Below are 14,106 nucleotides of genomic sequence, written 5' to 3' on the forward strand. Positions count from 1 at the left end.
TAACATTTGGTTTTGAATGATTTAACAACAAATTGTGATGTTACCGTCTCAGGGGGATTAAGAGAAGTAAAACGTGTTGAGAGTACTGCTGGTTTTGTAAGCCTCCTCTACTGTGGCAGAACATATGTAGGTAATTGATACATACAAGAAGATATATATATATAGAAATGCTGAATTAAATACCAGGAAAAAGAATCCTAGTACTTAAGGGTAGTTGCTTTGGGGAGAGGGGGAAATATGGGTTTGAGGGTCAAGAGAGCTGAAGATGAGTAATTTTTTTTTTCATTGTAATAAAATTTATATAAGGTAAGTTGCTACTTTAACCATTTTTAAGTGAACAGTTCAGTAGCATTAAATATATTCACATTGTTGTGCCACTGTCACCACTATTCATCTCTAAAACTTTTTTATCATCCCATACTGAAAAGTTGTACTCATTAAATAGTAACTCCTCATTTCCCCTATTCCCAGCCCGTGGAAACCACTCTTCTATTTTCTGTCTCTATGTATTAGACTGTTCTAGCTACCTTATAAATGCAGTCATAAAGTATTTATTTTGCTGTGACTTATTTCATTTAGTGTAATGTCTTCAGAATTCCACCCATGTTGTGGCATGTATCAGAATTTCTTTCCATTGTATGTATAGAGCACATCTTTATTCATGTGTTAATGGACGCTTGAGTTGACTGTTGTACCATAACTGTTGCTGGTATGAATGTACAGGGTTGAATCTCTGCTTACACTTTGTCGACGTGTATACCCAGAAGTGAAATTGCTGAATCAAATGGTCATTCTATGCTTACTTTTTTAAAGGAATTACCATATTGTTTTCTACAGTGGCTTTATCATTTTATGTTCTCACCAGCAGTGCACAAGTGTTACAATTTCTCCACATACTCACTGCCAACGCTTGGTATTTTCTGGGCTTTTGTTTATTTGTTTGTGTGTTTGTTTTGGATAATAGAATAGCCATCCTAATGGGTGTAAAGTAGTATCTCATTATGGTTTTGATTTGTATTTCCCTAATGATAAGTGATGTCAAGCATCTTTTCATGTGCTTATAGATGATTTGTGTGTCTTCTTTGGAGATAATGTCTTTTTAAGCCCTTTGCCTGTTTATAAACTGAATGGTTATTATTGAGTTTTAGTCTTCTTTCTAAACTTTATATATCAATCCTTTATTAGATATGTGATTTGGAAATAATTTCTTCCATCTGATTTAATTTTGAAATCAGGAATTATGAGGTTGTCTTTTTACTATGTTCGTATTATGCTTTGATACGTAAATTTTGTTTCAGTTCAGTGTTATCTGTTTTTGTTGCATATGCTTTTGATGTCACATCCAAGAAACCATTGCTAAATCCAATGTCATGAGCTCTTCCTCTGTCTTTTTTTTTTTGCCTTTTCTAGGGCCACACCTGCAGCACATGGAGGTTCCCAGGCTAGGGGTCTAATCGGAGCTGTAGCCACCGGCCTACTCCAGAGCCACAGCAATGCGGGATCCGAGCCGCGTCTTCAACCTACACCACAGCTCACAGCAACGCCGATCGTTAACCCACTGAGCAAGGGCAGGGACCGAACCCACAACCTCATGGTTCCTTGTCGGATTCGTTCACCACTGTGCCACGACGGGAACTCCCTTCAGTCTTTCTTTTAATAGTTTTATAGTTTTAGGTCTTTGGTTTCTTTTTAATAGTTTTATAATTTTAGGTCTTTGGTTTACATCTTTTATCTACTTTGAGTTAATTTTTGTATTTGATGTAAGATAAAGGTCCAACATGTGTGTCGATATCCACATTTCCTGCATTGTTTGAATTGAATGGTTTTAAGCACACTCGTCAAAAGTCATTTGACCATATATACAAGGGTTTGTTTCTGGGCTGTCTATTCCATTGGTGTATGTCTGTCTTTATGTTAATACCACACATTGTAGCTTTGTGCAAAGTTAATTTTGAAATAAGGAATTATGAGACCTCAAATGTTTTTCTTTTTCAAGATCGTTTTGGCCATTCAGGGTTTTATGGAAGCCCATATGAATTTTAGGATGGAATTTTCTTTTTTCTTTTTTTTTTTTTTTTTTTGTCTTTTTGCTATTTCTTGAGCCGCTCCTGAGGCATATGGAGGTTCCCAGGCTAGGGGTCCAATCAGAGCTGTAGCCCCTGGCCTACACCAGAGCCACAGCAATGCAGGATCCAAGTCGCATCTGCAACCTACACCACAGCTCACGGCAACGCTGGATCCCTAACCCACTGAGCAAGGGCAGGGACCGAACCCGCAACCACATGGTTCCTAGTCGGATTCGTTAACCACTGCACCACGATGGGACCTCCTAGGATGGAATTTTCTATTTCTGCAAGAAAAAGTTGAGATTTTTGATAAGAATTGCATTAATCTGTGCATTGCATAGAGTGGTATTGAAATCTTAGCAATATTAAGTCTTCTAATCCATGAATGTGAGGTGTTGTTTTTATTATTTAGGTCTTTAATTTCTTTCAGTAATGTTTTGTAGTTAACCTGTGTATAGTATGTTGCCTCCTTGGTTAAGTTAGTTCCTAGATATTTTATTCTTTTTAATATTATTGTAAATAGAATTTGCTTCATTTTCCTTTTTGTGTTGGTCATTGTTACTATGTAGAAATACTACTGACTCGCATATTTATTTTGTATGCTGCTCCTTTGCCGAATGTTTGAATTCTAATAGTTTTTTGTGTGTATGGCATCTTAAAAGTTGTCTATATATAAGAGCATGTCATCTGCAAACAGATAATTTTACTTCTTTCTTTCCTGTTTGGATGCTTTTTTCCCCTTCTTGACTAATTGCTCTAGCTTGAACATTCAGTACTGTGTTTGCATAGAAGTGGTGAAAGCAGGCCTCCTGCCTTGTTATTTACCTTAGAGGAAAAACTTTGCCTTTTACCATAGCATATCCTGTTAGTTGTGGAGAGCTTTTTCTTTTTAATAGACTATTTTTTAAAGCGCTATTACATTAACAGCTGTACTGAGCAGAAGACACGGAGATTTCCCATTTACTCCCTACTCTTCATGCATAACTTCCTCATTTTAAATGTCCCCAGCCAGAGTGGTGCGTATTTTAAAATTGATGAACCTACATGGACATATTTTATCACCCAAAGTTCACAGTTTACGTTAGGGCTCACTCTTTATATTTTGTATTCTGTGGGTTTGGACAAGTTTATAATGACATATGTCCACTATTACAGTATCACACAGAATACTTTCACTGCCCTAAAAGTGGTCTGTGTTCTCCCTATTCATCCCGCTCTCTCCCCAGCACCTAACAACCAATGATGTTTTTACAGTGTCCATAGTTTTGACTTTTCCAGAATGTTAAAATCATGTAGCATATGAAGCAATATGTAGCATGCGAAGCAATATGTAGCATGCAAAAACTCTGCTCCTTTTCAGTATGGCAGTATATGAAAAATCCACAGCACACAGTATGATACAGCTACTTTGGCAAGACAGTCGGTGGTTTCTTACAAAACTAAACACACTCCGTACAGTCAAACAGTGCACCCCTTTGGCTATTTAAGCAATGGAGTTGAAGACTGATGTTCACAGAGGAAGACTGATGTTCATTCCTGTACATGGATGTCATATTTCTTAAATGTCTGGCTCCTAAAAGAGGAAAAGAAAAAAAAAAATGCTCTAGATTTTTAAATCCCTAGAAGCCATTTTAGTTGATGGGGATTGCAGCAATGGCATCCTGCTTCTGTGTCTGCACATCCGTAATCAGAAGCACCAGTCAAGGACCAAAACACAGATCTCTGATATTTGGAGGACAGAGTCCTACAAGCTACATCAGTCTGCCCTAGAAATACGTGAATAGCTTTCTGCTGGAGGTGGTGGGGGATAGGGTTGTGTAGCTGCTACCACACTTGGAGTTAAAATTGAAATTAATTGTGATTTACCGTCCAGGCCTTTCCCTGGAAGCTGCAAGCTTTTGAACAGAATCCAGAGTTCCAAAATAGTTACATCAGACAGATTATGCCAGTACAGTTTTTGTCTAGGTGGAGAGATGAATTCTTGGTGCTTCCTACTCTGCCATCTTTCCTCAAGAATTTTATTATTACAGACTTTTTATATCTTTTGGAATGTATATGCTTTTAGGTTATTTTGACAAAGCTCATTTTAAAATGCATATTGGAACCTTATTTAGAACTATGTCATAAGAATTCTTTGAGGAAAGTAAAGACTTAAACGAATAAAGACTGTTTATTCTCACAATTGTTTTTAATGAATTCAGATTTCTATACATTCAAATTATTTGAAATAAGGTTATAGAAATTAGAAACATTTGTATTTTAGATTTTTTAAGTTTGGAGGGTGTTACCTCTCATCTGTCTAAGATCTTAGTCTCAACTTTCCAAGTATCCACGGCTAAATTTTCTCATTTCCCTTTGGAAAGTGCTGTTTTCTTGCTTTTTTCCGCCTTTCCATTGTATCAAACGTATAAGGCAATGAGCCAGTTGTGGGCATTAAATCCTTGGGAGGAGAGAGGAGGAAGTGGGAGGGGCAGTTATGCTGAATGTTTCCCTAAGTAATATTCAAGTTCTTTGAGAGAAGTTACCCTCCCTCCTTTAAAAAAATGCCGTGATATTTTCTTTTAAAATAGATTGTTTATTCTCCTGCCAGTCTCACTGTTGCCCAGAGTGCTAGATAAGAAATTAAAGTTCAGATATTAAAGGGAGCACACAAAAAAGTATGATTTCACCAATCCTCACTCAAAAAAACAAACAAATAAACAACCAAAACCAAAAAGCTGTAGGAGAATACTCTAAAGAAAGAAGTCTAGGTTCTTGGTTGCATATGCCAAAAAGTAACTCTAACCTAATTAGAAGAGAAATATTAGATAGCTTATAGGTAGAGAATCAGGCTTGGAAGATTTGCAGAGGCCAAGAGAAGCAAGGTGTGATCAAGAGGGTATAGTAAGATCATCCTCTGCTTAGGACATTGCTGCTTAGATATTTGCTGTCCTGGGTACTGCCACTGTGACTGGATGTTGGTGACCGTGCTCATAAACTTTCAGCTCCTCTGGAGATCTGAATATAATCTCAGACTCCTCTGCACCTTGCTCCACTACCTGGGATTCAGTGTCTGGAGCATGAGGACCTAATTGTCTTAGGCCTTGCACATGTGATGAGAAAAAGATAAGGAAGGGGAGCTTTTCATCTTGAGATTCTAATTTGGAGTGGTTTTGGATGCTAAGCAGCTTAAGGATGCCAAATATCCCTACAAAGTTCTGCCATTTTACACCTCCTGTCTAAGACCCTCTTCTTAAAGATATCTACAATTAAAAGTTTCTTTAAAAAACTGGAGTTCCTGTTGTGGCTCAGCAGCAGCAAACCCCACTAATATCCATGAGGATAGGATATGGGTTGGATCCCTAGCCCAGCTCAGTGGGTTAAGGATCCAGCGTTGCTGTGGCTAAGGTGTAATAAGCTGGCAGCTGCAGCTCTGATTGAACCACTAGCCTGGGAACCTCCATCTGTTGCAGGTGCGGCCCTAAAAAGGAAAAGAGAAAAAAAGTTTCTACAGTTCCCATCGTGGTGCAGTGGAAATGAATCCAACTAGGAACCATGATGATTCAGGTTCAATCCCTGGCCTCGCTGTTTAGTGGGTTAAGGATCTGGCGTTGCCATGAGCTGTGGTGTAGTTCTCAGACATTGGTTGGATCCCTCATTGCTGTGGCTGTGGTGTAGGCTGGCAGCTACAGCTCCGATTAGACCCCTAGCCTGGGAACCTCCATATTTCCACGGGTGTGGCCCTAAAAAGCAGATAAATTAAAAGAAAAAAGTTTCTTTGAAAATTGTTTTCAGAGTTCCCACTATGGCACAGTGGGTTAAGTTTCTGCTGTTGTTTCTACAGTGGCTTAGGTTGCAGCTGTGGCTTGAATTAGATCCTTGGCCCAGAATTTCCATGTGCTGCAGGTACAGCCAAAAATAAATGAATAGATAAATAAATAGTTGTTATACTCACTTTTTAAGAAATACAAATGAGTGAGTTGTTCCTCTTGTCGTTCAGCGGGTTATGAACCTGATTAGTATCCATGAGGATGCAGGTTCAATCCCTGTCCTCCCTCAGTGGATTAGTGATCTGGCATTGCCTTGGTATGTGGTGGTGTGGTGTAGGCTGGCAGCTGCAGCTCTGATTTGACCCCTAGCCTGGGAACTTCATATGTTGTAGGTGTGACCCTAAAAAAAAAAAAAAGAAAAGAAAAAGAAAGAAATACAAATGAGAATTTACTGCACATATTCTTCGGCATCTTGCTTTTTTTCATTTAACGTACTTAGGAATTTCCCATATTGGTGTGGAGATATAATCGATTCTTTTATTGGCTGTCTTTATTCCATTTTATGATCATATCATAATAAATAGCCCTCTTAGATACACATTTAGGATATTTCCAGTTATTGTTTTTGAAAACAGTGCTCTAATGAAAAATTTCCCACATTTATCTTGATGTCCTTTTCCAAGTACATGTAACTTTAAGGTAAATTCTTAGCAGTGGGTTCATTGGTTTCTGGTTTAAACGAAAAAATGGTATTTTATATTCTCACCAACACAAGTAAGTCTTTACCCTCTCAGTCTTGACAAACTGAGTTTTGTTTTTTTTTTTAAAGCAGCGACTCCGTGTTTACTCATTTATGTATTTACTTTTTGTAGTCCCCATGGCATGTGGAAGTTCCGAGGGCCAGGGACTGAACTCATGCCACAGCAATGAGAAACACTGGATCCTTAACCTACTCGGCCACCAGGAAACTCCCTTGGCAAACTGAGTATTATAAACAGACTTTTTGCAATTTTTTTGCGAGTTTAAGTAACTTGGTGATCTTTATTGGTCTTACATATTTTTTCCTTGGTTCGTCTGTATACTGACTTTAAGTTTTTTTAATAGTGATTTTTACAAACTCTTTGAAAAATAGGAAATTAGTGGTACTGTTTCTTCAGAAAGTTTTTGTAATGCTGTGCAGCTCTTGCCATTTGAATTTTATAACTACAGGATTCAGACGAAGCAGTGATAAAGCAGCTTGGTGGATTATCTCAGTTTGGAGTTATTAATTGCTTTGTTTTTTTGAATTACTTTTGATTATTAATAAATTATTTTAAATACTTCATTATATTTTAAATAATTTATTATATTTTAAATTATTTTTGAATTTATTTAATTTTTTTGAATTGTTTTGAATTATTGATTAAATTATCTGCTTTACTAAAACATATAATCATAGACTATCAAAGATTTTTGTTGATAGTTTTTTGTTAAAAAATATTCTGTAATAGCCTTGTTTAAATAGCAAATTAAAAATGATTTTAATCCAGAAAAGTGTCATGAACCCACTACTCTTGAGCTATTGCTATCAGAGCAATATTCTCTTGGACAGAGAAGATAGAAATAAAAGGGGCATTTAGGAGTTTCTACTTTTTTTCTACCTCTAGCATTATATAACTTCTAACTCATGGATTTCTACCTTACTTATTGTTCTTTTGAGTCTAAACATCCCCCCCCCACAAACATTTTCTTTTGTCTTTATCATTTTTATGTTCCTTTATATATGCTACTCTTATATTCATCTGTAATTATTTCCCTTTTTTATCCTAGAATTTTTTAAATGTATGTATGTATGTATCTTAAATCTGAACTTTGTGGGTATGTTCTCTTAGCTGTGTTGATTGGTCTTCTTAGATAATTTGTTTTTCCTCTTTTGTCTTTTTTAAACTAGGGTCATTTGTAATTGTTTATATAGAATTTTAGTTTTTAAAGCCTCTAAAGTCTTTCCTTTAGATTTTGAATTATGAATTCATAGCCAGTTATTTAAATGAAGCTTTTGAAATCTTTTGTACTGATCTGTATCATATCTAACTATGCCAGTATTTCCTTCCTTGTCTGACGTGAACTCTAAAATTATAAGAACACTTTCTCCCTGTTTCCTGGCATTTCCACTCAAACTTGTTCCTCATTCTTGGTTAGAAATATGTCCAAAGTTGTAGTTCCTTTTATTTTATTAGTCTACTGATAAAAGAAAATCAATCAAGCATATCTAGAATTTGATAGAAAATTTCATATTGTCGAAAATATTTTTCAGTAGGTATTTTGACAGTTGTGAAGTCCTGTCTTTTTAATTTTATGCACTATTCAAAACGTACACGCATTTCTGCTTCCTTACTAATAGGCATGTGCATTGGGTTCCAGTGGATTTTTGCACAGGTGTATATCTCTTAGGCCATTCAATGGCTGGTAGCCACTAGCCACATGTAGCTATTTTGATTAAATTTACGTTGAGTGAAATGAAGTAAATTTACTCGTTCATTTTCATTTGTGCGAGTCACATTTCAGGTGCTCAGCAGCTACCTGTGGTTGGTGGCTATTGTATTGGACAGCATGGATTTAGAACATTTTCATTATTGTGGAAAGTTCTGTTGAACAATATAGTTCTAGACAGGTCCATTTTGCTTTTCACTATAAAAAGTTCTAATGCCTGATGATGACGTATTCCTTCTATTGTTATCTCTACTACTGAAATAAATTTGAGATTTTTTGAGATAGGTTGCATTGTACAAATTAATAGTTATAATATACTCTTAAAAATCAACTTTATTAGGAGTTCCTGTTGTGGCTCAGTGGTTATCAAATCCCATTAGGAACTACGAAGTTGTGGATTCGATCCCCGGCCTTGCTTGGTGGGTTAAGGATCCGGCGTTGCTGTGAGCTGTGGTGTAGGCTGGTGGCTACAGCTCTGATTAAACCCCTAGCCTGGGAACCTCCATATGCTGTGGGAGCAGCCCTAGAAAAAGGCAAAAAGACCAAAAAAAAAAAATTATTAAGGTATAATTTATATGCAACATGTACCTATTTTAAGTGTTCAGTGAGTTTTGACATACATACATCATGTAAACATTCTCACAATCAAGATTCAGAACATTTATATTACCATAAAAAGTTTCTTAATGCCCTTTGCAATTAGTCCCTGATCCTGGTTCCAGGCAATCTCTAAATTTATTAGTTTTCTTTCACTGTATGTAAGTTTTACCTGTACTAGAATTTTATATAAATGCAATCATGTCATATGTACTCTTTCATGTCTGGCTTCTTTGTTTTAGCATAATATTTTTGAAATTCATTCCTGCTGCTTTTATCAGTAATTTTGTCCTTTTTATTGCTGAATAGTATTCCATTTTATGGATATGATATAATTCATTTATACATTGACCTATGATGGACATTTGGGTTGTTTTCAGTTTGTGTCTATTATGAATAGAGCTATTTTGAGTGTTCATGTATAAGACTTTAATGGACATATGTTTTCATGTCTGTTGGCTAAATACGTTTGAGTAGAATTGCCAGATGATGTCATATAGATCAATGGAACAAAATAGAGATTCCAGAATAACTCAATATTTATTGACAGAGCTACCAAGATAATTCACTGGGGAAAGGATACTCTTATTAACAAAATGATGCTGGAACAACTAGAAGTCAGTATGAAAAATAAAATGAACCTTTTTCATAACACAGGCATATCTCGTTTTATTGTGCCTCACTTTATTGCACTTCACAGATACTACATTTTTTACAAATTGAAGGTTTATGGCAGCCCTGCATTTTTTTTTAGCAATAAGATATTTTTAAAATAAGGGATGTATGTTGTTTTTTTAGACATACTGTTGCACACTTGGTTATAGTTATAGTATAGTAACATTTAGATGCATTGAGAAATCAGAAATTTCATGTGACTTGCTTTATTGCTGCATCCACTTTATTGCAGTAGTCTGGAGCCAAAGCCACAATATCTCTGAGTTATGCTTATACACAAAAATTAACTTAAAATGGATTATAGATAGAAACATAAAAATAAAATGTAAAACTATAAATAAAGCTTCTAGATAAAAATACAGAAGAAAAAAATCTTTGTGACCTTTGTTTTAGTTAAAAAAATTCTTAGAAAATACATACAAAATTAATTGTACAAGAAAAAATTGACAAAGTGAACTTTATCAAAACTAAAAACTTCTGTTCTCGGAGTTCCCATTGTGGCACAGCGGAAACGAATCTGACTAGTAACCATGAGGTTGCGGGTTCAATCCCTGGCCTTGCTCAATGGGTTAAGGATCTGGCGTTGCCGTGAGCTGTAGTGTAGCTTGCAGACGTAGCTCAGATCCCGCATTGATGTGCCTGTGGTGCAGGCCGGCAGCCACAGCTCTGATTAGACCCCTAACCTGGGAACCTCTATATGCCACGGGTACGGCCCTAAAAAGCAAAAAAAAAAAAAAAAATTCGAAGAACAAAAAAAAACTTCTGTTCTTTGAAAGACACTATTAGTAAAATGAAAATGCAGCCACCATCTTGGAAAAATATTTGCAAAGCATATATCTAATAAAGGACTTGAATTCAACACAGTATAAAGATGCTCTTACAAATTCATGAGAACAATCCTGTAAAAGGCAAAAAGATCTGAACAGAAGCTTTACAAAAAAAGATATATAAATGATCAATAAGCATATGAAAAATTCAAAATCAGTCATCAGGAAAATGAAAATGCAGTGAGATGCTATTTCATATTTACTTGGACGGCTAAAACTTAAAGGGCTAATGGGTTGGCAAGGCTGTATCAGTTGGAACTCTCATCTGTTTTGGTAAAAGTACAAAATGATACAACTTTAGAGAAATGTTTGACACATTATTTTTAATAGCCTTCTGAATTTTTTTTCAGTAGGTTATGGGTCAGTTCCTACACTGCTCAATTTTTTGTTCCTCCTAGTTTCATACCTCTTTAGATAAATTTTCTTTAGTTCTAGGAATTACTATCTTTGAGCAGAATTTAATATGAAGATCTTATTTTTGCTTTTCTTTTTAACTTGAGGTAATGAAGGAAAAAGTAGTGCTGTGCAGGCAAGATTTAAAATAACATTTTCAACAGGACACTTTTCTTGTATTGGATATATTACTGATTTTAATTCTGACAACCTGAATTTTCTCCCAGAGAGTGGGAAAATAGTTTAGCACTAGACTATTTGGAGCTTGCCTCTGTTAATGGGATTAAGGCAGAGATGATTTATGTGTTAAAAAGAAAGACGGCAACCTAATTTCATGTTTTGATAGTAATAGTAGCAATTATGGATATCTTAGGGTTCTAAGGGCAAGTGTTGATTGGATATGGCTACAGCGGAGGAAATAAATGTGATTACCAAATAGTGGCTTACCTACAGAAAAATGTAGCAAATAAGTAATTATTTTTCTTTTTAACCCATTTCTGGATTAGTAGGAGCGTCTAGTGTTCTTAGGCTGTTTTTATAATGGAATAATTTGAAAAGGGATTTGCCGCTAGCTTTCTCTCACACTGCTAGGAACAATTGTTATTTATGATTGTGGTTGTTAGTACTTGGAGTTTTGTTACCAGTATATCTACTGTAATTCTTGTCACATTGCAGGTATTCAATGAATATTTGTTGGGTGAGTTTTTATCAGTTCCCCAAGCACTTGAAAATGATAAAATGCTCTAATAATCTAGACTTTAGTATCAATAAGTGCTGACACCAAGCAGAGATATACCAGTTCACCTTTAAGAAACAAAATAATGAGAGTTCCCTATTGCTCTAGTGGTTAGGATTTGGTGCTTTCACCACTGGAGTCTGGGCTTCAGTCCCTGGTCTGGGAACTGAGATTCCACATCAAGCAGCTCCATTCCGCAGTCCAAAAAAACCAACCAGCCAAACAAAAAACAACCAGAATGACTCTCTGGCCTTACAGAAAGACTTGAATTTAATTCAGTGGAATATATTTAGTCTGTCTACATAAAGCCTTTTATTGAGAAATGGATTGATTAGCTATTGAAACATGGAAAAAGCACCACCAAGGGAAAGGAAGGTTTTAGCCAGTGAACTTCAGATGCTTTTGGCAAGACCATTCTTTTTGTGGTGTTGGAAACATTAGAATATCTTAGTCTATTTAAAAATTGCTTCATAACTAACTTGTCTTGCTTGATTCCACATTTACTCAGCAACATTCTGATTTCACTTCTTAGGCCTGCTTATGGTGAGATGCAGTCATAAGTAAATGAAAAATTTAGTTCTTATGGCAGTTGGGTTTTTCAGGTAAATTGGTATATTGCCATTATGGTCATTATTATATTTATACCATCAGTTATATGATACGGGTTTGAATTGTCCCTGGAAAAAAACCCCACCACTAAACATGCTGTCAGGATCGGTATGCTAACCCTGAAAGGTAGAGGATCAGACCCTCCACCACCAGTAACTTCTCCAAAGTAGTAACTGAATTTCTGATGTCTTCTGAGTCAATATAAAGTTTTATCTTGCAACCTATATTTTTTTCTCCTCTACTGAAATGAATTCAGTAGCATAATGTTAATATATGGAGTATCTAGATTGAGTTTTATATTTGATTTATATAGTTTTGTCTTCTTCAGAGTTGAACATTGCATACTATATTAATTTTCTTGTATAATAAGTACATGTAAATGTATATTTATATGTACTGTATTTCATAAAGAAATATGAACATCAATTTTGAACTTTATCATCACTGACTTTCTTAATTGGGATGTTTAGTCCATTCTAATTTAATATAATGTTTAATCTGTTTTATTTAAGTATAATATCTTTCTATTTGTGTCTAGTTGTCTGAAAGTCATTTATTCCAGTACACTCATTCTTTCTCATTTCTCTTTTCCTGTCCTCTTTGGGGTTAATAGAAGATTTTTAGATATTCCATTTTAATTTTTCTTTTTTTTTTTTTTTAGCTGTACCTCTTTAGATATATGTACACACACATATATTTTAGAGTTTGTTCTAAGGATTGTAGAATGCATACTTTATTACAGTTCTTTTAAAGTTAATATTGTAAGCATTAAAATATAAGAACCCCACAGCAATAAAATTGTTTTCCTCCATTTCTTTTGTGTGATTTTTGTCATATATTTTATATCTATGTATAAATAAATCCCAGAATACAGTGTTATTTTATTTGCTTTAAACAGTCAGTTGTTTCAGTGAAATCAGAGAAGAAAAAGAGATCTTTTTATATTTATTCCTATATTTACTATTTCTGATGTCCTTTATTACTTTCTGTAGATTCAAAGTTTTCATCTGGAAATAGTTCCCTTCAGCCTGAGGGCAAGTCTGCTGACTACAGATTCTTTTAGCTTTTGTTAATTGTTTTTGAAGGGTGTTTAGCTGGATGTAGACTTTTGGGATGACTTCTTTCTTTTCAGCATTTTAAATATGGCATTTCATTAGATATGATCAGAAGTTAGCCATCATTCATACTGGTATTCACTTATATATATAAAATGTGTCTTTTTCTTTGACTCCTTTTGTTTTCTTCCCCTTTGTCTTTTGGTTTTCAGTGGTTATGATTATATGCTTAGAGATTCTTTTTAAATTTGTCTTGCTTGGAGTTTATTGAGCTTCTAGTATCTCTCGCTCTTTTTTTTTTTTTTTTTTTTTTTTTCTCGTCTTTTTGCCTTTTTCTGGGGCCGCTCCGGCAGCATATGGAGATTCCTAGGCTAGGGGTCTAATCAAGGCTATAGCTGCGTGCCTACACCAGAGCCACAGCAACTTGGGATCCGAGCCACGTCTGGAACCTATACCACAGCTCATGGCAACACTGGATCCTTAACCCACTGAGCAAGGTCAAGGCTCGAACCTGCAACCTCATGGTTCCTAGTCGGATTCGTTAACCACTGAGCCACGATGGGAACTCCAAGCTTCTAGTATCTCTATGATGGTTTTTTACATCATGGGTGGGAAATTTCTGGCCTTGATTTCTTTCAAAAAATTTTTTTCAATTTTTTCTATTCTTCATCTTATTTACTTCTAATCTTTTGTCAATTTTTAAAAATTATTCCAATTTCTTTATTCTTCAGGTTAGATTATTACTACTAATCTTTTGTCAAATTCATATGTTTATGTTCCAGTTAACATTTATGCATAGCAAACCACCTTTAAATATAAATAGCATAGAACATTTGTTTATTTTATACTCACAGACTGAGTCAGGAATTCAGACAAGGCATGGTGGAGATGGCTTGTTTCTGCTTCACAATGTCTGTCTTTCTTAGTTGG

General features: G+C 35.3%; 1 protein-coding gene across 2 annotated transcripts in view; it reads left to right on the plus strand.

Moving 5' to 3' along the window:
• PTEN (phosphatase and tensin homolog) overlaps positions 1-14,106 on the plus strand; it is a 92,030-nt gene that overhangs the window by 31,175 nt on the left and 46,749 nt on the right.

The sequence above is a fragment of the Sus scrofa genome, chromosome 14 (assembly GCF_000003025.6).
Source record: "Sus scrofa isolate TJ Tabasco breed Duroc chromosome 14, Sscrofa11.1, whole genome shotgun sequence".
Classification (NCBI taxonomy): Eukaryota; Metazoa; Chordata; class Mammalia; order Artiodactyla; family Suidae; genus Sus; species Sus scrofa.